Source organism: Chrysemys picta, chromosome 3 (assembly GCF_011386835.1).
Source record: "Chrysemys picta bellii isolate R12L10 chromosome 3, ASM1138683v2, whole genome shotgun sequence".
NCBI classification, from domain to species: domain Eukaryota; kingdom Metazoa; phylum Chordata; order Testudines; family Emydidae; genus Chrysemys; species Chrysemys picta.
In genome coordinates this window covers 135847720-135870404 of record NC_088793.1, presented here as the reverse complement: position 1 = coordinate 135870404, position 22685 = coordinate 135847720, and the positions used below count along the sequence as shown (strand labels likewise).

The window sequence follows — 22685 nt, the reverse complement described above, 5'->3', positions numbered from 1 at the left end:
GGCTGGAAGCTGCGGAGAGCGGGGGAGGGGAGCTGGCTGAGAGGTCCAGCCCAGGGGAAGAAAATGTCACAGAAGTCTGTGGAAGTCATGGATTCCGTGACTTCTGTGACCTCTGTGACATAACCAGTCAGTCTAACTTTTATACCTGGAAAGATACTGGAACAAGTTATTAAACAATCAATTTGTAAGCACCTAGAGAATAAGAAGTTATTAGGAACAGTCAGCATGGATTAGTCAGGAATAAATTATGCCAACCCAATCTAATTTCCTTCCTTGACAGTGTTCCTGGCTACTGGATGGGGGGTAGCAGCACACCGGATATATCTTGATTTTAGTAAGGCTTTTGATACAGTCTCACATGACATTCTCGTAAGCAAACTGGAGAAATGTGGTCTAGATAAGTTACTATAAGATATGTGCACAATTGGTTGAAAGACCATAGTCAAAGAGTAGTAATCAATGGTTTGATGTCAAACTGAGAGGATGCACCTAGTGGAGTCTCACAAGGATCTGTTCTGGATCTGGCACTATTCAATATTTTCATTAATTACTTGAATAATTAACTTTGCAGATAACACCTAGCTGGGAGGAGCTGCAAGTACTTTGCAAGACAGGATTAGAATTTAAAAGGACCTTGACAAATTGGAGACTTGATCTGAATTCAACAAGATGAAATTCAATAAAGACAAGTGCAAAGTACTTCACTTAAAAGGAAAAATCAAATGCCCAACTCCAAAATGGGGGATAATTTGTTAAGTGGTAGTACTGCTGAAAAGGATCTGGGTATATAGTGGATCGTAAACTGAATACAAGTCAACAATGTGATGCAGTTGAAAAAAAGCTAACATCAGTCTGTGTGAATTAACAAGAGTGTTGTATATAAAACATGGGCGGTAATTGTCCCGCTCTACTAGTTACTGTTGTGGCCTCAGCTGGAGTCCTGTTTCCAATTCTGAGCGCCGCACTTTAGGAAAGATGTGGACAAATTGGAGAGAGTCCAGAGGAGAACAACAAAAACAAAACAGGGTTTACAGAACCTGACCTATAAGGAAAGATCTTTTTCAATTATAATCACTACAGTTGCAAAATAAGAATACAAATATGTAAATCTTCTAGCTCTAGCTTAATTCATTAAAACTAAATTAAATGAAGCCTTCATTTCTTTTGCATTTAGTTATAGCTACAGTACCTGCAACAAGAAAATCAGATTTAATTCCACAAATCACACTGGATAATCTGAGGATAAGCACAGTAATAAAGGAAATGATACACAGTGGGAACTTAGTTCCCTATACTGAATTAGCTATTAGCTATAAAATGCTAATGAATACACACATTTCATTAGCACTCGAACGCTGATTCCCAACAATGGTGCCATTGAATTATACAACAAAACAGCAGCGTTATCAGAAAGGACATATGGTGGACATGAAATCCCCAAGAAAGTTTGCCTCATTAGCAATATGTTGTTTCTATGGAAACACAATCATAACATTTAAAAAAAGTAAAGGGAGCTATAGTATTAAGTGCTGGCTATTCTACTATTTCCTAGTACTGTATGAAGGTAAATATAAATAAAGCATCAAGGGTGTTACAGGTCAATGAGTCATGCCAGGTTTTTTGTTTGAATTGCATTTTTCCATTTTAAATTGGGTAAATTTAGGGTATAGTTTTGTGCATTTTCCATCAGGCCGATTGTACCTTTGTTTTGTTTCACTAGTTGTGCCTATAGTTCTGTGCACGACTACATGTTTTTCTGTCACTCATGTTTAATCCTGAAACTGAAAAACATACCTTACACTCAAAGCTTTTTAACTTCAAAAGTAAATTCTGATTCTGAATCAAATCATGTGTACATATCATCAATTGTCGCTGCCTGCAAAAAAAACCCCATTACTAATTACTACAAATATCAAGAGGGTGAGAGATACATTCTTATGTGAGTGCTTTATCTTACATACTTGTGGGTAAGTTAGCTGTATTCCAGCACACTCACTGAATGCCACATTTCTGCAAATTACGTGTCGCTGTACCGCTACACCCTTTTGATTCCTCATTAACACCATACAGGTAGCTTAGGTCTGATGTACAGTAAAGAAATTCACACCTGTGAAACTATATCAGTATAGTTATACCAGTGCAAAACCATACTGTAGACATGCATCACTGGTGCAAAGTGAAGCTTACACTGCTATAGCTTACTTTGATACACTGGTGCATCCCAAACTACATTGATTGTTGCATACATGCAAATTTCCTTAATGTAGACCAGGCCTTACACTGTTTTTAAGCCACCATTAATTAGTTCCAGACCCTAGCACGGCAATTATATTGGCTTGAAATTGGCCCTGTGTCTTCATGTTGTCATAGCTATCCTATAAGAACTAGACTGATTTCCATCCAGAGCCTGAATAAAGCTCTTCCTGATCAGCTAGACCTATGTACGAATGAAAGTACAATGCTATCTGTGGTTGGCAGGGGTGAAAGTAAGTTAAAGGACTTATCGGTATGCCAGACTCCCGAGCAGCGGCATGGTCTCAACCAGAAGAGGTGGGGCCTTTAAATCAAGATTTAAAAGCCCCGGGGCTCCAGCTGCGGCTGGGAGCCTCGAGGCCTTTAAATCACCCCTGGAGCTACCAACTCCTTTAAATCACCGCTGGAGCCCTGCCGCCGCTACCCCAGGGGGGCTCGGGAGGTGATTTAAAGGGCCCTGCGCTCTGGCCACTGCAGGGAGCCCCAGGCCCTTTAAATCGTCAGCCTGGGGAAGCTGGTCCGGGCAGGCATGGCGTACCGGCTCACTTTCACCTCTGGTGGTTGGTACAACTTCCTATGCTACTCTCATGCCTTAATGAAGCCCACTTTGTAACAGTAACTATACGCTGTAGTTAATACTCCATTCTGTCTTTGTTCTATAGTGTTACAGTTTACCTGTTTTTAGAGTCCAATCCAATTCTATTCAGCAGAAGTTGGATTGGGCACTTAAATCACAAGCTCTTTGGGCGGGGTGGAGGGCACGGCCCAGGTGACAGGCGGCAGGGACGGCTGCAGTAGGGGAGGCACAGCCTCCCCTAGCGTATTATACCTGCCACCCATGCAAATCAGTAGATTTCCTCTTCCTCACGCTGTGCTTGAGGAGTGGCAACCTTCACACAGTCTTCCCTGTTACATACTCCAGCAAGACCAATAACATCAACACGGTGACAGACCGGCAATTGACCGCCTCATTGTCTAAAAGCAGCTCAAACAACAATCATTGCTCTGTGCCTGTCTGTGCAAACTTTACTCATATGAGTAGTCCTCTTGCCATATGAGCTTGGCATGATCTATGGTCTTTTTTTTCCACATTTCTGAGGGATTTCTTACTTCGAAAAAGAAAAGGGAAAAAAATCTTTACATCTTCTCTCTATTCGCTAACAAACAAACGCCCACCTCTAAAAACACAGGTCGAATGGACAACAATACAGAGAACAGGTAATTTTCATTCCTCTGTAGTAAAATGCTGGTAGTTATTTCTCAACTTCTTTTTCCTGAAATGCACACACAAGCTCTTTGCTCCCCATTTTTCTAATGGCAAATATGTGTGACAGATTGACAACATCCTGTAATATCCTGATCACATTTTATGAAATTAAGATGAACTTTATTGAATTAAGTTACATGTTATTGAATTAGATTTAATACCTTTGGGGTACATTGTATTAAAAATGTAATTACATATGTGTTATTGTGGCATTATATGTACCTTTTCTAGTAGGAGGGGGATGGTAATGTAATTATTTAGGTTATCAGCCCTTTGAAGACACCCCTGGGGACAAATACATATACTAGTTCAAACTGGATTTTCCAGAGACCAACAGCCAAAGAACAATTTTTTGGAAAAATAGCCTGGGTTTAAACTGATGCAGCGCCTTCTTTCTCACCCAGCAAATGGACAGGACCCCTAGTCCATTGAGGGCCCCAATCCCTAGGGTAGGATTGGAAGGACTGGGCCTACTAAAACTGTGTTTTGTTCTAAGTTGAAGCTCTCTTGAACTTGTAACCACAACAAAGCTTATAGGCTGGGATACTGAAAGGCTGCTCCTGCCAGACCCATGTTAGGTTTGGGGTGATCTCTGGTAAATTTACTAGCATGTGTGTATGTTCTTTTATTGTTGTTAATTTGTTTTCTCTGTAATGCTTTTTACCTTAAGACTAAAATAGGCTTGCATGGGAAGTGCTGTGTGGTACTTATAACTGTAGCAATTACACTTGTTAACCATCTCTGAGGAGAAAGCAAGCAGGTGTGCTTGGGTAACCTGTCTGTGCCGGGAGTAACACAGTGAAGGCAGGGATGTGAGCAGCCTGGAAATACCCCAGTCAGAAGGGAGAGCGTCACAGGTCTCCACCCAAGCAAGGCAACAGCTGGGGAGCTGGAAGCCTGGCAGTGAGTGTCCCTTGCTGGACCACTGAGGGGAAATACAGGTGCAGTTGCCTAGAAATGTGACATATATGGTGGCAGAGTTTGTGGGATCTGTAACAGCGTGAATTGCATAAGTGCCAAGAGCAGCAAAAACATGTACTGTAGACCGAAAAGCACAAAGGAAAAAGCCTCAATAGTCTGTTTATGGGGGGAAATAGCAGAAAGAGGGAAAGGGGGAAATGAATTATGACCAGCTGAATTAAAATCAGGTGGTTGAGTTATGCTGAGAAGGACAGATCAGCCCTGTGGATAGAACAAAATCACAGCTGTATTTGAACAACCAGTCAAGAAACCAGGGCTTTGGAGATGTGCTCCAGCTCCGCTCCAGCTCCAGGCAAAAACCTGCAGCTCCACTGCTCCGGAGCTGCTCCACGCTCCAGCTCTGGGCTCCGCTCCAAAGCCCTGCAAGAAATGATGGTCCAGGTTCACAAAGAACCTTCAGACGGCTGTCTGAGAGTCCAGCACACAAGGGAAGTCTTGGAGCCAATGACCTGGAGGGAAGCAGGAAAGAGGTTGACAGATGCAGCAATTATATTCCATCCAGACCAATCATATCACTGAAATAGGAATGGTGGACAGCTCAGTAGCTGGAGCAGAAGCAGCTGCAGTTGGAGAGGATCAGTGTGCATCTGGAAATCCAGTAGCTTGAAGACTAGGAGCAAGAGAGAGCAGATCAGTTACCATGTGTTAGAACACACCTTTTTTTCCTAATGAAGATGCAGACACAAGGGCAGGACACAATCCAGGCATACAGCATGTATACAATATTTCTGAAACAGTCTCGGTGGTCTCTTTCGTATAATACACATCATTTTCTTTGCACTGCTATGATAGTGCGAAATAAGTAGTCTGGTGGCCTGAGCCCAAGAGAAGCAGCTGTGTCTCCTGTTCTAATCCTAGCTCCCACAATTACTCACACTCTGTGCTATGGGCAAGGCACTTAAATACCCACACAAAGTCTTCCCCTCTGTAAAATGGGGATAATAATATTTACTTATCTGTAGGGAAGATGACTTACTAAATCTTTGTCATGTTTGAAGTTCTAAATGCTAAAGAACATTTAGTCAAACCCTGCAGTCCTTACTTCTGTGGAACTGCCTTGGAAATTGGTGGGAGTTTTGCCAGAGGGACTGCAGAGGTTGGTCCACTTTTAGAAGCCCAAAAGCCATTGTCAGTATCAAGTATAGTCCAAAGGACTATAAGGCAAATGCAGTTTTTAAAAGGCCCTTCTTTCTCACCTGCCATGTTTAACATGTATGACATCCTAAAGAACAGAGATGTGTCACTATTCAGGCAGACAGCTAAGCTAGCAATGCAGTGAACCGTACACACATAAACAGAGCTTGACCTCAATTAATTAATTATGCTTTAGTCATTAGATAGTGCACCCCTCACTGTGAATCACCAAACTAATGAGGCATAAAAGTGACAAACTCTTAATCATCCCAAGAGCTGTGGCAAACCTTAATGAGACAAAATGAACCTAGAGGAGAAGAATGTGTCACGTTGCTTTTTTGTTTCTTTGGGAATTAACATTTTTAAAATATGGCATGAAAAGAACGATTGTACAGATTGTTCTACTGTCAGGTTATATTGTCTGTTCAAAGTCTGCATTTGTATGCAATTAAATTAGATGTAATAGAACCTAAATGATACTCATTAGGAAACTGCAGCTACCTAGGGCTTGTCTTTATGAACAGCACTGCAGTGGTGACAGTGAATTTTTCATACCCCTGAAAGATGTAATGATGCCGATATAGGGCTGTGGTGTAGACCTGACTCTAGAGTCATTGGGAGTTAAGAGGAATGCACAGTGTGTGTTTGTGCAGTGTGTCTGAGACCATCAAAGAAAGTCAAATGGGCAAAGCAGGGCTCTTTGGAGTTTTACAATCAGTAGCATTTTCTCACCTTACCAAAACTCTTCATTACTAATCAGACGTTTCCCACACGGAGTAATACATACTCACATGAGGAAGACCAGAGTCTCCCCTAATACAGTCCCCTTATACCACTCTGCTTTGAATACCAGGATATACACCCATGAGGTTTTATGCGGATAAGCTTTGGAAAAATTGGCCCAAAGTGTTTAGTTCTGCTTTTCCTTATCATACACCAGTCAGTTCGTGGTGGTGTAAAGTGAGAATAACCAAAAATATAGGATGTGCACTACATGTCCCAAAACAAGATAATCTGCACCAAATGTGGTACCTTCTTCATTGGAGATGTGTGGCACAGGAAAGGCAGAAGGGCAGCTGGGCTCTTCACAGGTGTGATGTTATGAGTGTAATATAATATCTCATTGAAAGATGACAGGGCCAGAAAGAGTTAATTAACTCACAGACTGACCTGACTCATGGGTGAACCTTAAGGACTGGTTAGGAAGATATGTAAATGAATAGAGCTTTGAAATGCAAGTCTGCATTGTTAGAGATCTCAAGGGTAGATGTTTGTTCAGGTCTTGTGATGTAAGCAAACAAGTCTTGTCTATTGCTATAACTTTAATTCAAAGATCAAAAAAGAAATATTAACATTTATGATGATACTTGAGTGAAATAGTATTATTGTCTATATGTCTCTTTGAAGGTTGTGGTAACCTGAATCTGAACTGTTTAATGGATAGATTACCCTGTGCTAATTGCCAGGATGTTTGAGAGAAGGAGAGTTAAGCCTATTGTTTTCTCAGGCCAAAAGGCTGCTGGAAATGTATAAGAACCCTGGGACATGATCCTATTTCATCTCGGATCTGCTTTGGGTTTCAAGAGGGGGAAACCTTAAGCCACAAGGATTGAGATCCCCAGTCATTGACTGGAGCCACCCTGAATATGGACATTGGACTGCAACCTATGAACTATATCTAAAAGGACTTTTGGCAACTACAAGCTCACCTCTGCTATGCATCTGAACCTCAAGAATTGAATTCAAGTCTCTCTCTTTTATTTTTAATAAATTTTAGTTTAGTTAATAAGAATTGACTATAGTGTGTATTTTGGGTAAGATCTAAGTTATAATTGAACCTGGGTATGTGGCTGATCCTTTGGGATTGGAAGAACCTTTTCTTTTATATGATGAGATAAGATTTTCAGTAATCATCATCATATCTGACAGGTGTGTCTGGACAGAGGCCTGAGGCTGGGCACTTTAAGGGAACTGCGTTGTTTGGACTTCTGAGTAACCAGTGAGGTGCTATAGAAGCTGTTTTGTGCTGGCTTGGTAAATCCAAGTATTGGAATAACCACCAGCTTTTGGGGTTTGTCTGCCCCGTTTTGTTTGCAGTTCACTCTGATTGAGTGACCTCAGCTGGCTCCCACGGGCAGCACTGTCACAACAGGCACACAAGCTGGAAAGTTAGCTTGGTAAGCTTAATAGTAATCATGCCTAATGATGCCTAGTCCAGCTCTGCAACTCATCTCTGAGGCCCAGATTGCTAAATGAATGCACTGTAAAGAAGGCTGAGACAGCTGTAACTCATGCTTGAAATATAAGTGCTCAGCGCTCCTCCAGCACATGTGGAGCACAGTTAAAAGTGATGTCCATGTTCATGACCAATACTGCAGCAGCCAAAAACCCCAGGGAGGGAGGCAATGCAAAAAGGACCAGTGTCTGGCAACAGTATATATGAGTCTCCCCGGAACATGGCTAATGTACAGATTTCTTTGACTAAGGAATAAGGATATATTCCAGAATATCACTGGATGCTCCTGTACTTCCCAGAGCTAGAAGTCTTAGAGAAATGGAACTCTCTGCTCCCCCAATAGGGGAAAAGAGAAATAGCCAGCATTAGCCAGCTTAATTTACATGAATTATAACATTGCTTAGCCATAGTTTCACATTCTGTCTTTAGTTGGAATTTATCTATGTTCCTATTATATAAATAATGGATTGTTACCGTGAATGCACTCATAAAACGCAATAGGAATTGTGCAAGATGTGCCTTGGAGTAAGTGGGTCACCAGGACTGTACAGGTAGTAGATCCTGGTTTAGAAATGGGATTCAAGCTTACCAAGAGGGATATAGAGTGTTGTGTCCGAGACACAAGGAATGCTATTTCATGGACTCCGGCAAAGGATCCAATTTCGCTCTGGGTTCCTCACATGGAGATTCTGAACCCGGTGTGGAGAGATTCTGTGGGACTGGACTAGGCTGACCTGGGAGCAGCGGTGCAGAGGTGACTTTGCAATGAGGGCTAACTGGACCAGTATGGGTGGCACAAATGATCTTGCCTGTCCCAGTTTAGTTCCACCAACTGACCTGTGTTTCTGCTTTAATATCAAGGGGCAGTTGTGAATATAGTGACTGCGACACCAGAGCCACATTCTGTAAAGCTGCAGGGGAGCAGCTCTCAGTGTATAAATGATTCTTTACAAATCTCCAAAGGTCTTTTGTTGTGCAAATACTAACGTGTTCTATTGAATGTACAGGCTGTTCTTACAATCTATGTATGCAGAGAGGCTTGGAGTTAGAGGGACAGAGCCACTTGCCAACTAAATGTGATTCATAAAGCCCACTGGAAGATACAGTTACACAAAAAGCTTATCAGAGGCAAGAATAATCTACTGCATAAAGGTGTACATTCTCCATCTCTTGATGTCAGGGCTGTCCTTACCCATACACAAAGTACGCAGCTCCATAGGGCACCAGGAAATGTGGGGCACCAAATTTCCTGGTGCCCTGCGCACCTGCGTGATGCTCCAGACCCTGCTCTAGCTCTTTCTCAGGGCCCCTGGCCCACCCCCACCCGCCCCTGCCCTGCCCTTGCCCAGCCCCGCCCCCACTCCCCTGAGCTCTGCAGCAGGGCCAGGGCTGCACTCAGCGACCCTGCCCCAACCACGCTGCTGGTGAGTGCTGGGGGGTGATTCTCCCCTGCCCCCCAAGCCAGCCCCACCCCCTCCCACGGAGGCCTGGGGCCAGCCCCCCCGATCCTTCCCTGCAGAGCCTGGGGCCCCACACACACACCCCGTGGGGGGGGGGGGGGGGTTGCGTAGGGCCCCAGAACAGCTAGGGACAGCCCTGCTTATAAAAAAATCAAATCAAGAGTGGATGCCTTTCCAGAAGATATGCTTCAGCTAAAAAGCTAAAACACAAATTATGCTTTAGTCAAACAAGTTTTGGGGCTCAGTATAGGAAATCAGACCAGATGTTCTCATGGTTTCTCCTGTCCTTAAATGCTATGACTAATTCTCAGAAAGGAGGTGGGTGGAACGGGAAATACCTTATACAAGCATCCTCCCCGCAGATGGATTCTATGTTAAGTTTTTGCTGCATGGTACAATTCTGGTCCAAAGGAAAAATCAAATGCTCCTCAGAAGTATTTTAATGAGCCTTGGGGTGGGGGGTGAATTAGCAGGATCCAGAGGCTGGAAGACTCCGTCAGAGTCAGGGAAAACATCCCTGATGATTCCTTCAAATTTGGTGCTAAAATTTTAACAAGTGACTCCTAAGAGCCTCCTCCATCTCATAGAGGTGCCAAAATGATAGGAGGAGGAGGAGGAGTGTATGATGGACTGATAGATAAAGAGAGAGAAGGATAGGATTGAGAACTTGAAATGGAACCTAAGTCTGAGAGAAACTTTAAAACAATGAAAACAGGAGGGGTGAAGGGGAATAGCTTTTCCCTGTTGGGACGCTCTGTACCTTGAGGGAACACCTTTCACCCCCATGTTCATCCTTTATAATATGATTGTGTGGTAGCCAATGCAAAGTTTGTCATGTCGGGTGTCTTCAGAAGGCTCTGCATTGTTGTTATAGTAATGTTATAGGTTGTAATATCACATATATAGTTATGAGGCTGAAAATGTGTCCTCGTAGCTTAAAACAAGCCCAGGCAAAACTCTCCAGGAGCAGAGAGGCAGTTCACACCTCATCAGGGTATGTATGGGACAAACCCAGCCCAGCCTCACAGGAACAAAGGACACTGGCCTAGGCAGCAACAAAGGATCTGTTGGACTCTTGAGTGAGTCACTTCCCTTCCCTTGGTCAGTTTGGGACTACAATGAGGTAATGCTCAACTGACTCTGAAGAGGGGGCGCAAAGCCAATAGGGAAGAAAGTAATGATAAAAGGGAAACACATTTGCCATGCTCTCTCTCTTTTCCACTTCCATCTACAGACACCACCACCAAGTGACTGAAGCACTGATCAAAGGGGAGAACCTGGCTGAAGGGCAATCAGCCAGCCTGTGGTGAGAAGCAGCTAAGTTTGTAAGGGCACTGAAAGTGTTAAGATCAACTTAGAATGTGTTTTGCTTTTATTTCATTTGACCAAATCTGACTTGTTGTTAAATTGATGAACTCATATAAGCTTGCAGCATCCAACGGGCATAACTGGATACATAGCTGCAAGTCAGAGGTTCCTAGGGTGGCGTCTGGGCCCGGAGATATTGGCTAGTGTCATTCCGTTGCACAATCCAAGCAGCAGCTGGCCAAAAGTGCTCACTCACGTAGCTGGGAGCAGCTTACATCTGTGGAACAGCCCGGGAGTGGTGGTTCTCACAGCAGAGCAGGGTAAGCCTGGCTCCCAGAGACAAGGATTAGAGTGGCCTAGCAAATCACCGGTCCAGATAACACCAGGGGAACGTCACACCTGTTCTTTGGGATTTGGGCCACTTTTCCTGCTCCCTGCAACTCAGAGCTGTATCAGTCCCATCAATTGCTTCTTCCTTATTTCTCTGTTTTAGAAAGTTGCTTGCTCAAGGGGGTTGGCTTTGTGACAACCATGGACTTTGCTCCAGCAAGGAAGGCCTTGGTTTTTCTGTTGGTGTCACAAGCATTTTACTGACTCAAAGCTTCCACTCAGGAAAAAAATTCTGTGATCACACACACACACACAAAGAAAATGATCCCTGATTACTTAGTGTATTCAAATCAGAAGAGCGTTTGTAATGTGTTGTAACAGACCCCTGTGTCTGTTATCTGGCACACTTAAACATCTAGAACTGTTAAAATCATAATCTAAGATACAATAGGCTAGCTCCTGTACCCCGCCAAAGAAATTTCAGCTGCAGATGGCCCAGAATTGGAAAAGGACCCACTTAAGTTATTAAACCAAGGAGTAAAATGTACAATAAGGTCTTGCTATTTGCCATTGAGGGAAAAATACTAGCCATCTGTCTTTGAGGAAAGAAAAATGCCTTGATATTCTTTTGGTCCTCCGCTAATTTAGTAAGACTTACAGATGTGAACTTTCTTTAATATTAATTTTAAATTTATGTTTGTATCATACAGGTTGTGCATAGGAGTTCTGGGGTGGAATTAATGTGATCTTTAAAACTATCACACACAAATCAGTATGGAACTCAATTGCTGATAGTACTTTCACAGATAGCTAGCTTTTGTCCACTCATTCATGCTTAAAATTCTAGCAGTTAATAATATAAAGGGAGTGATAAAGGGAGGTTACTCAGATTTGTATATATTTATCAAAATAAAGATTTTAATTTTGGGATTGTGTTTAACCAGGAAAAGAAATTGTAATGTACATCAACTGAATTTTAATTCTAGGTCCATATTCACCTGTCTGTCTTGCAGAAAGGGAGTGGGGTTTTTTTATGGGAACTTAATGTTTTTCATTGGACAAAACCCTGTAAGAAAGGAGGAATTCAAAGGCTCCAGGACTGTACATTATAAATAAATAAAATCTCTCCACCCAACGCAGTGAAAAGGTCTAATCCTAGCGAAACAATCATAACATTTGGCTACTACCTCTACAATGAAAAAAGTTGTAGGGCAAAGGACTTACATAACAGGGGTGAAGATCACCCATACTCCGCACACCTGACATATGAAATTTCCAATATCAGTCATGCTAGGCTAATTCATTAATTTTATTGACACATCCTAAGTTTTAAGGATAAATATAAATGTTTTCCCCACTACTGGGGCCTCAGGACACAATTAACATCTATTTTTCTTGATCTATAATTATAGAGCTAGACAGGAAGCATAATTTCAGTTTCTCAAACATTTTGAGTTTCCTGAAAATTTTTCATCCCAAATTAGGAAATAAAGCCAAACTCGAATTTCTTCATGGAATTGAAATTCCATGCTATTTTGTATCAGAAATACTGGGTAGCCCAGGAATCCAGCTCGCTGAGAAATAGAGTAGCCCAGGGAGCTGGCCAACTGGCTAGCTAGTCAGCCTATGGATACTTGGCTCCCTGGAAGACCGCTGGGTGGGGAGCCAGGCAGGCAGGGAGCAAGGGATTTCAGGAAGCTGGGATTCCACCCAATTGCCAGCCAGATGGTTGGAAAGCAGGAAATCAGACAAGTAGGTAAGCTGGCTGGCCAGCCTGCCTCCCTGCCGGGTTTCTGTCAAAAGTTTGGATGGAATTGATATGTTCCATCCTGTTGAACATTTCTCTCTGCCCACTGTATCTGCATCTGAGTGCTCTAATTGTCATTAGGTTGGAATTGCCTCCTTTCAGTTCCACTGCTTTCTGGCAAAATCCTTTCAAATCACTGGAGAAGAGTGAAAATAACTCGGCCTTTAACAATAACAGAAAAGGTCAATCTTATTGTTTGAAAAGACGGCAGGGATCCTCTGATTGTCATTGAGAGAGCAGCACACCATTGAGCCCTAGTGAGAGTGGCATTTCACCTGCCTGAGATTGCCTCAGGTCAGGAAAATCCTCAACTGGCCTTTTAGAGCAGCTTTCCAGCTGCTTTCCACTGCCTCAGCAATGGGAGAATACAGAATGCAGCTGAAGATCTGGCCAATTGATGCAGTGAGTTACACCTGATCTATACCGGCATGAGGCCAGAATTAGGTTCATCCCAGTACCTTCCAATCTGGGTATCATTTCAATCAATGGGAGATGCAGATATTCATGCAAAGAATATAAATATAAAAAAGGGATATTTAGGAGCCTAAATATTGATCTAGGTGCTGCACTTTCGGTTGCTAAATGAGAAAAAAATCTGATAATTTTTTAGATAGATAATTGAATAAGGATCACAACTTCATCTTTCTGTGTTATGTAAGCAAACGTATATATCAGAGCAAACATGCAATCCATTTGTTAACATCTGACTACAGCTGTTGGATTTATGCACAAATCAAACTGAATATGTTGATCCGTAAACTCTATTTCCAAATCACTGGAGCACAATATGAAACCATAGTTACAGCAATGGCAAATCTCAGCCTGTTTGCCTTTTTCAGCTCTCAGAAATGTAATGGTGGCCCTTGAGCTTACTTAGTATTTCATAATAATAAAATCAGAAATGAGACAGACCTATTAGGTGATTCCTGTCTTAAGATTACTGGTCTAGCACATTGTCAAGACGATGCTTACCCACATTTGAAAAGCAGTTGGAGCTTCTGGGATGAAGTGTGCTATATAAGCACAAAGTATTATTATTATTATTTTATTATGATGATTACTATTGCCTAGTACCAACCAGTCTTGCTTCTCTTCTCTATAGCATCATGTGTTCTTAAGTGTGAGCTACACCAATACATCCCAAGGTGCTAAGTTCCAGACCTCAAGGGGTCTCTTATCCTGCACGGCTGCTTTGAGAGCTTCCCCCTGCCCTCAAGGCTTGCTTGGCTCCCTCAGTACACAGGTGTTGGCCATTTCACACAGCCTAACTAAACTGATCCAATAAAGAATGCATGCTGTGCTCAATAAACGCTGAAATTGTTGCAAGTACTGGGGAATGAGATATGGGACTTTTCAGCATGAGGCATGTGTGAGATAGTGAAGAAAACAGATACTGAAAAGTCAATTCATAAAGATTAAATGAGTATTGTGGTAACTCAAATGCATCTGATTTTTTGACACTTTGGAAAAAAAACCCCAAATTATTAAAATATCTTCTATAGCTAATGAAAGACTTTTGCAGAACCACATACTTTCAGCAATACTTCATAACCAAGCTGAATCAATAAAATTATTTTAATATGTAAGAAGAATGTGTCTGGCAACACTTTCTTTCAACTCCATTTAAATGCATAGATGTGTGCTACAGTGCAGACTTCTATTTCTAGCAAGCAACAATTCTTACAGCTTTAAAGTTAATAGCTCTGATGCAGTTTGAGACAGTTTGCATTAAATCCGTTCTTATACTTTAACAGAACGAATAAAACACATCAAGGTCGTTTGGGGCATGAGATTTGAGATGAGATTGCTTGGCATCTGGTTTACATGGTTTAAGATCAGACTTCCATTTAAAAGAAAAAGAAAAGGTAAGATCTTGCTAGGCTCAGGAAAATTAAATTGATTAGCATGATTCATTTTATACACCAATAAGAGGGTATAAATCATGTTGCATTGTTTAGCCACAGTTTCATTATAACTGCAACATGCAGACTAGCAGATTATCCTCATTCAAAAAGAAGTCATTCCAGGTTCAAATGTTTGTTAAAAATTTTCTATCTTCATTATACTTTTATTTTGGATAGATTTTTGATTTATGGGGTTGTGACTTACACTTAAATGCCTGTTCCTGAAATGTGCAAAGCATCTAAACCCTGTCCCCCTGCCAACTCTCCAATGTCAGTGGGAGTTGCAGGTGCTCAGTATTATCTTTTCATGCACAAAAAAAAAAACACTTTGTGACCAATCCTTGTTCATGCACTAACTGCTTTGTGCCACTTCAGCAGCTCAAAGTCCCCTAACCTAGGTCCCCTGATCATATCACTTGGTGTAGGGAGCATTGTCACATAGTGTAGAGATACCATAGTGGATTCTACAGCCCCATCTCTGCAACCAAAATAAGCCGTGTGTACACAGGAAAAGGGGCCACGGGGCATCCCTTGCACCATAATCCAGTAATCTACAGCTGCTGTAAAAGACTAGTGAACAGTTGGCTCATGAACACTGCTCTGGGTGTGGTCTATACTTTCATTCTAAAATTAGTTTTTAAAAATTTTAGATTAAGCATTAGCAAAAAGAACTAATGGGAGAGAGCACAATGTGTGTCTTCTACACACCCTGAGAAAAAAGTGAGTGCTGTTTCTGCAGACAGGCTGAGTTCTTAAAAATGTAAAGAAGCAAGAGAAAGAAATCAAATGCAGAACAGTTTCAAGCTACACACACTCCTTGGAGCCCCTCTCAGTAGCAGGCACTGCACTGAGAATCAGTTCAACAGATACAAAACCCTGCATGATAGCACCTATAGAGCCTTAAACCGATTCTAAACATTCTTTTCCCCTCCATCCACCTACCTGCATATACGTCTTTTCAAATGGCTTCTCCCAAAAGGTCATACATCACCGCATTAGTGGCATCAATAAATCTCACCGATTATGATTAGGAATTTCCCTGATGTCACTGCAAATGATTCACTCTCTAGGGAAGTTTGGTAGCCAAGTATTTGTCAGGCAGCTGCTGATTGCTGTTAACACACTAGAATAAGAAAAAAAAATGGTAAGAAAATTTTTTAAAATAAATCTTAAGTGTCACGAATGTATTTGGCCAATAGATAACAGTATTATATATGGTAAGTAATAATTTAAGAGAACTTGCATTTATTGATCCAGAGCTTCAGCCCTGATACCATTTTCCGTTGCTCTGGTGGTGCAGAGGGGAAAGCTGCCCTACGTGGGCAGCCAAAGGTGCCCTCCAGTGGAGATCACTAGAGCTGGTGTAAAGCCACCTTGACCCATTTGTTCAGCTTGGACAGACCCAAAGACTGGGCCGTCGGGCTTGATTCTGCTCTTAAATCAAGAGAAATTCAGTTAGGTCCTTATAGTCTAGCACTATTTGTCTGAGAATCTTGGAGAATTTTACACAGGTCAGTATAAATAGCCACGTGTTATAGGCAGGGAATCTGAGACACAGGGCATTAAGTAACATTCCCATAGTCAAACAGTACATTAGGAACAGAACCCAAGTCTGCTGAAACCCAATATTCTCTCCTATTCTCCATCAACTACCTTAACTCTGCTCCAATCCAATATCAGTATGTTTCCAAAGTAACATTAGATTCCAGACACCTATGGTTTGAAATAGTAGGCCCCAAAGAGAGTAATTGGGGTGGGGAGGATATGCCATTTAGCTATCACAGGTACGTTTACCATCCTCAGCATCTACATATAACAGATCAGCTTGGTCCCATGGCTGCAAGTTGTGTACCTGGCCAGCTTGGTCCTGTCACGGGTCCCAGATAGCTTTCCCCTTCCAAGACCCTGTTCCAGGCCCTTGAGTACACTCATCTCAAGTGGCTGGGCCAGGCTCAACATCTCTTTGGGGTAGTATCCTGCAACCCAATCACTCTCTGACAGAGTCCCCAGCCTACATCTCCCTGGGTGCCAACGGTGTTACCTAGCAGTCCCAACTGGGCTTGGACCCTGCCAGAGTTCCCCCCTTTGGGATCCTGTGCTCAGTAATAGCATGCAGTGACACAGAAGCAGTTTCTCCCAAACAAGATGCAATTTATGTAACCAAATGAGACACAGAGCTTAGAAAAGTAGATTCAACAAAGAACCGTATAGGCATATTGTCTTACATATGCTTGGCATTCTCCTCAAGCCTTAGGTAGATATAATTTAGCCTTGATGTCCTCTGTTCTCTCTGGTCACCAAGTTACAGCTTGCTTGCTGCAGGCCCCAGATCTTCATTAAATATGTTCAACCCTTAAAGTTTAGACTCAAATTGCCCAGCTGTACGAATGAATTGTGCTCAATTAAATGAAGGTCGACAGTTGACAGCAAGAGTTTCCTTCTGTTTCTTTCCTCTGAGCCTAATTTCATTGCTCCTCAAGAGCCACCAGAGGAAGGGACCATTAGTGTGAGCGTCTCCTGTGGCAAGAGAAAAAGGGGCTCCACTGCTGTTGCTGCACTGACCCCCGATCTTGGACCCAGGAGAGGATTTGTGCGTGGGGAGCAGGAAGGCCAGAAGGGATACACGTTGTACCCCCCATTGCAAACCAGTGGTTAATTCATGCTGAAGTGGTACTGGGGTGTGTGTATATATATATATATTTGGTAAGTACATGCAAAACCTGTTTTTGTTTGCATTTTGTGTTGTAATGGAAACCATGAGCTCTATAGGAAATCAAGGAACTCACCCCCCAATTTTTACCCAATATACTCCTCTCCTTCCAGATCTAGGTCATGGCTCCCTTTCTTTTGGGCAAGGAAAATTAAATGGGACTCCCTTCCTTTTTCTTTTATTTGCCAGAGAAGAACTTCCTCTTGCAATGGCTGAATGTACTAGCCCGTGTCATTCTGGGGAGAATGAGAAATTGGACTCTACTAGTGTCTACAGGTTTCTTGTGCAACAAGACAGAACACTAATGGCAGAAATAACAGGGACAGTGGGACCAACCTGGAAGACGTCAATTAATATCAAATGTTTGATGTTCTGAGGGTGGGGGGGGGGTTGATGTTCTGTTTTCCCCCCAGAAGCAGTAGTTCTCTGGTGAAAGCAAGGTCTTGTCTCCACTGCCCCAGAGCGCAGACTACAGGGGTGTGAGTTGCAGCATACACGATGATATTGGTCTGTAACTGCCCCCTGTAGACCCTGCTAGCACAGAGATACCTAATTCATATTAACATAGTCCCATTTAAAACAAGACTACGTTAATGCAAACTAGATACCTTTTAGTTCACACTAGCAGGGTTTACAGGGGGTCATTACAGCACAAAACTTTAGTGTGCACTGCAAGTCATACACCCCCCCGTCCATACTGTGGGGCCATATGGACAAGTCCTAAGTTATGTTTGCTATGCTACCTGCAGTCATGGGGGGTTGGTTATTTGTGTGAAAGAGGGAAAAGCACAGATGAAAGCTGGGGCATGCCCTACTCCCTTGGAAAAACCCAGAGGTGAAGGTTTTGAAGAGGAAAATGCTCTAGGTTTCCCCCTCATAGAGTTTCTCTTGAATCCTTCCATCAGGGATGTGGGGTTTGTTCCACCTATGAAGGATACAGGAACCCCTACCCACCTGGATTTGCAGAGATCTCTGTAGATTACTGGGACTTGCCAGGGGCCCAGGGTCACATATTCAATGGCTCTCTGTGCTAATATACTGGCTCCAGGGCACAGAATGTTATTATTTCTATCACTAATCAGAATTAAGGGCTCAGACCTGTAGGTTGCTGGTCACTTCTATCCCCCACTGACTGCCATTTTTAAAAAGTGTTAACAGGTGAGATGCCCATCACAGGTATGTTTATACATGTTCCCATATTAAAGTGGTTTGTGAGAACCAAACAGAGAGCTGATCAGGCTTACAAGACTGACTAGCTGGTATCCACTAACGCAGGGATCGGCAATCTTTGGCATGCGGTCCGCCAGGCTGAGCACCCTGGCGGGCCAGGTCGGTTTGTTTACCTGCTGCGTCCACAGGCTCAGCCGATCGCGGCTGCCACTGACCGCGGTTTGCTGCTCCAGGCCAATGGGGGCAGTGGGAAGAGGCGGCCAGCACATCCCTCGGCCCGCACTGCTTCCCGCAGCCCCCATTGGCCTGGAGAAGCGAACCGCGGCCAATGGGAGTCGCGATCGGCTGAACCTGCAGACGCAGCAGGTAAACAAACCGGCCCAGCCCGCCAGGGTGCTCACCCTGGTGGGCTGCATGCCAAAGGTTGCCGATCCCTGCACTAACATTTTCAAAAGTTCTGGATCCACATTACTTATAAAAAGAAATGTGACTAAATCTATGTTGTACATTTTATTAAAATGCAAAGAATATATATCACCAAAGCTAAGTTCTCATTAATAATGTTAAACTAAACTAAAAATAAAGCACTACAACTCAAATCGTTATCAAATTAAGGTCAAATCAAAGTATTGGACTGAAGATAAAACATCAAATTAGTACAAAAATAATTAGTTCTTATATAGTTTCAAAGAAGGCAGCTGTCTAATTAGTTCTAAATCCCATTTAAATAATTTTACCAAAGTTAATCAGATCTGTAACTTGAATGGTTAAATATCTTAATAGTAAAACAACATTATCTTATGTCTGAACCACAACCTCAGAGCCAATTACAGAACTTCAGCCTAATATTTCTGTTCTTATGGAGTGGCTAACCCTTCCCCCAACTCCTCAAACAAGATATTATAATACAGACTTTAAGAGAACTCTCTTGATAAGCGGAACTAAGACACACTTTTATTTACCAAAAATTAGATGACAGTCTCAAATTTCTCACAGACATAAAATATACTCTGAGTAATTTCATGAGACACTATTTAGGGCTGCTTAAACCTGGGGAACTTTTCTCTCCAGTGCCTTCCCTGTGTGGACTTTATGGGTACTCACACATGCATGTGCACGCTCACAGCCACACTTTCACTTCCACACCCTTAAACTAAAGAAGGATAGAAGTGCTGGGCGGTCTCCCAGTTAATAAAAACAAAAGACAAAAAGTATGAAGAGGAGGTTTCCAAACTCTTCAGCTCTTGGTGTGTCCTCGACTTTATTTATAGAGTAGGGGCTGGAACTGCAATCATGCAACCAGACAGTGATAATCTGCTAGCCCAATGCTTCTTGCTAACAGGTCTCCTTCATGTGCAAAGAGATTGTCAAAGGCTGGAATGGCCTCGCTGATGCTGTTGTGACTTCTTCTCCCCAAGATGATTGGTCTTGGAGGTTCTGGAATTTCAGTCTCCTCTCAGGTGGCTTGTTGACATGTGTAAGCTCAAAAGCTTGTCTCTCTCACCAACAGAAGTTGGTCCAATAAAAGTTATTACCTCACCCACCTTGTCTCTCTAATATCAAGATGAAACTCACTTAAAATGTATAATTTTACATGTTATATAATGCCTGTATTCCCATAAAACTATTCTCTCACAGACTACATACATATTACATTGTGGGATTCCCTGCTTATATCTCCAGTAACTCCATCTGATATTTGCTCAGTTTATAAGTAAAAAATAAATAAATAAAAATATTTCTCCTAACTGCTGTTGCTGCAAACTCAGCTTGAGATCTGGAAATGAAGTGTTTTCCTTTCTGTGCCTCACATCATCACTGGCACTATACATATTTTTTTGTTCACAATTCAAGGAGATCAAAGATAACCTTACTCTCTGTGGCCTACATCCTGCAAGCATGACTGGAGGCTGCGGATGGGAGCAGGTAAGTTTAAATACTAGGCGCCATACTCTGCACTAAGAATTAAGTTCAAGTGCCTCCTATACTCCTCCCTTCTACTCAAGAGTGCAAGGTACAACGGTGATAGGATGGATGCACCAAGCAAGTTTGAATTCCTTTTCAGTCCTCACCATCAAATAAGGAAGTCCTTCCTATCTGAACACCCTCCCATAGGTAGTGGAGCACAAGTATGTAGGGGATGATAGAGCTTTAAACATCATTCTATACAATACCAAACTTATGCACCAGTGATGTATCTACTGAATTGCTCTAAACTGTATTGAATTTAATTTGTTCTCTGTGGAGAACAGCTTTGAGATGTTAAATACACCATATAAAGAACTGTAGAGTGACTATAAAAGCTTAAATTCATCTATGATCTTTGTGAAGTTTGCCAGAGCATTAAACTAGAGGTGGTTTGAAAAGCCACTGACAACCCTGAAACTTAAATTATAACAATTAGTCTCTGCTGCCTATTGAAAGGCATAGGAAATTAACAACATACAGTTTGAAGACATTTACAGCAATTGAGTTGTAATGGTCAATCATTTTTAATGCATCAAGAATTAATTTAATGCATTAGACTTTAAAATGCTTTATACTGAGCGGCTTTATAAATGTTATTCAGTCACTTTATAAATATTTATTTTACAGAGTATTATTTATTTTGCACAACTTATAAACCTATTTTGGGTACTAATCAGTGATGTGCCAACCAGTTCAGAGAAAATAAGAACCAACCCTAACCTCCTCCCTGCTCTCAAACTGCATTTGGTGCAAGATTTGTGACTATTTTAAAACTTTTTGTTTTGCAGTTCTGATCAAGAGTGGAAGGGAGGCTGTTTATGCTGTATTTCCAGCCTGACTGTAGTAGGAAGTCACAGAGATATCACAAGATTGCCCATTAGTGCCAGTTAAAAATTTTCTGTCACAAGTACTTTTCAACAGAAAGAGACTTTTAAAAAAATTAATCAGGAAAAATTCTCTTTTCAGAAAAAACAAATATTTGATTCTTAGGGTTGGGAGGAGGTTAATGAAAACCTGAAATTTCAAAGAAAAAAAGGATTTCATTTTGGTCATCATTTTTCACGGGGAGGAAAATAATAATTTCCCAACCAGCCCCATGGCCTATGCAATTTGCAGACCACAGAGGGGTTTGAATAAATGTGGCTAAACATAACTTCTAAGTGCTTAATCCTTGGGTCAGGCTGAGCTCTGCTTAGTGCAGGACCCCAGGAAGGCAGGAACAAAGGGGGTATATTGTCTGTATTGTGATCCAGGGATTGTCTGCCAGCTGCTTTCGCCCCTTGATCGAATTGGAACAACATGAGGGCTGCACCAACCTGCACTGGTTGGCAATAGCCTCCACAAGGGATCTTTCAGCAGCCAGTGATCAGCAGAGGACAGCAGCATTCTAGCTCTATCCACTTCCCTGGCCGTGCCCCCAACATGCCAACTTCAATGCAAAGGGAGGAGGAAGTGGCATACACCTCTTGGAGAACTTGCCTGTACTGGGTACATACTCAGCTGGTTGGTTAAGACAAGTTATGGCCTCTTTATTCCACCAGAGTTGTGAAAAGGGGCAATATTAGGGGCCAGAATCTGGCCTCAAATCTCTCATGATCATGAGACGGCTATAAGTCCCAATGATTTCAATGGGCTCTACACAGAGCAAGGTACTACTCACAGTGAATAGGGGTGGCAGTACTGCGTCCCTCACAAAGTTCAATGGGAACAGGATTGGGCCTTTCATGAGCCCAGAGAAAAGATAATACAAAGAGAGATTTCTTTTGTTTCCCCTAGAATCCATGAATTGGGATAAAGAGTCAGAATTTCTAAGCTCAGTCTGGAGATGTAATAAAAGCATTAAGTCAGTCTAATCAGACGCTGGCGATACTGAAAGTTATACTCATGTGGAAACAGTTTTCACAGGCCTTTATCACTTTGAAGCTGATTACAAAGCCAATTGAGGTAAATGGGAATCTTTCCGCTGACTTCAATTGGCTTTGGATCAAGCCCAAATTTAACAGCATCCCATAGGTCTGGTTTTACTTCCTTTTTATTACTGTAAAATGTTTACACCAGTAGTGATGGCTCATGAAGCAGAGAAGTGAAATGCTCTTTAAGAAAAAAATGATTCCCATACCATTTTGAGCTTCGCTTTTTGACCATTTGATGTGTGTG

At 42.2% G+C, this 22685-nt stretch overlaps 1 long non-coding RNA gene across 1 annotated transcript; it reads right to left on the bottom strand.

Moving 5' to 3' along the window:
- Nucleotides 1–1104: 1104 nt before the first annotated feature.
- LOC135982428 (uncharacterized) lies at nucleotides 1105–15755 on the bottom strand. Its single transcript, XR_010599785.1, has 2 exons — nucleotides 15623–15755; nucleotides 1105–5111 (listed from the first exon to the last, which is right to left on the bottom strand). It is a non-coding gene; the product is annotated as an uncharacterized LOC135982428 (long non-coding RNA).
- Nucleotides 15756–22685: the final 6930 nt, after the last annotated feature.